Source organism: Choloepus didactylus, chromosome 21 (assembly GCF_015220235.1).
Source record: "Choloepus didactylus isolate mChoDid1 chromosome 21, mChoDid1.pri, whole genome shotgun sequence".
Taxonomy (NCBI): Eukaryota; Metazoa; Chordata; class Mammalia; order Pilosa; family Megalonychidae; genus Choloepus; species Choloepus didactylus.
The window spans coordinates 36213653-36215387 of NC_051327.1; the positions used below are offsets into that span (position 1 = coordinate 36213653).

Below are 1735 nucleotides of genomic sequence, written 5' to 3' on the forward strand. Positions count from 1 at the left end.
ACAATAATGGACATAACTGAAATTGTGGAACTGTAACCCAGAACTTTCTTTGAAATTTGCTCTCTACTTGTTAAATCGTACTTTGGAAGTTATCACAGTTATGTATACATGTTAAAGTTCACAATAGACAAATGCACAAAATTAAAAAAAAAAAAAAAGAAACTGCCATCTAACTCTGTCTCTACCGAAGTTGTGCTTATTTCCAGAAAAATGCAGCAGGTAAACATCTGCAGGAAGCCGTTGAGAACTGCAGCTCCTGCAGTTGTTGCCCCAATGTTTCGTGGTGAACCACAAAGCCCCCAGCCAATGAAATAGCAGGACCCCATCTTGATGCTGACCACAAGTTCCTGCCTTGGCACAGCCAGGGAAGCCCCCTTCCCAGAGCACGCGCACTAAGCCCCCAACCCTGACCTTACTTTATGGGACCCCACTGTCCGCTTGCATCAGCCACTGACCTGCTATAAGAGACCCACACATGCTCATCTCCCTTCAGGGAGAAGGTACCTCTAGGACATGAGTCCACCCTTCTCCATTCTTTGGCCAAAGAATAAAGTTGTGCTCTTCCCGTAAGCAGCCCGAGGTGATCTCTGAAAATGGTTCGCTATTCACTGGACCCTGAAAACCCCACAAAATCATGCAAATCAAGAGGTTCAAATCTTTGTGTTTACTTTAAGAACACCCAAGAAACTGCTCAGGCCATTAAGGGTATGCATATTCTAAAAGCCACCGAGTATCTGAAAGATGTCACTTTACAGAAGCAGTGTGTGCCATTCTGTCGTTACAACGGTGGGGTTGGTAGGTATGCCCAGGCCAGTGGGGCTGGATACAGAGTCGATGGCCCAAAAAGAGTGCCGAATTTTTGTTGCACATGCTTAAAAATGCAGAAAGTAATGCTGAACTTAAGGGTTTAGATGTAGATTCTCTGGGCATTGAGCACATCCATGTGAGCAAAGCCCCCGAGATGCACCACCGGATTTACAGAGCTCATGGTCAGATTAACCCATACATGATCTCCCCTGCCACACTGAGATGATCCCTACTAAGAGAGAACCGATTGTTCCTAAACCAGAAGAGGTTGCATAGAAGAAAAACATATCCCAGAAGAAACTGAAGAAACAAAAACTTATGGCTCAGGAATAAATTCATCATAAATTAAATGCAGATTAAAACAGAATGTTCGCTTATTAAATTTGTTAACTATTCAAAAACAAAAAGAACAATGTTGTGCTTTGCTTGACCAAATCCGGTTTTGTTCTATTAGTGCAAGCGACACCAGACAGGAGACCCGTTTCCAGGGTCCGACCCAAGGAGGGTCAGTAACAAAGGACAAATATCGTATGAATGCTCTCACGTAAAATACCTGAACTAAGCAGACAGAAACCAGAATAGTGGTTCTCAGGGGTGGCAGGAGGAGGGAATGGGTAGTTATTGCTAAATGAGCATGAGGTTTGGTTAAGGATGGTGAAAATAGTCTGTAAATAGATAACAGTGAAAGTCACCTTGTATTGTCAATGTACTTAATGCCAAAGAATTGTCCACTTAAAATGGTTAGAATTATTTTTATTTTATGCATATTTACCATAATTAAAAATTAATTAATTACTTTTTTTAAAAAGGAGGGACCCTCAAGATAATGTCCTTGGATAGTTGTCAAACTCTTCTTTCAGCCATGGCACGCTTTTCCTAAAGAAATTGTTTACCTTAAGAAATTTAGATAAAAGCAGAGATGCTCCGA

The 1735-nt window shown here is 41.6% G+C and overlaps 1 pseudogene; it reads left to right on the forward strand.

Annotated features, from left to right (window-relative positions):
• Positions 1-593: 593 nt before the first annotated feature.
• LOC119518122 lies at positions 594-1140 on the forward strand (annotated as a pseudogene).
• The last annotated feature ends 595 nt before the right edge of the window (positions 1141-1735 follow it).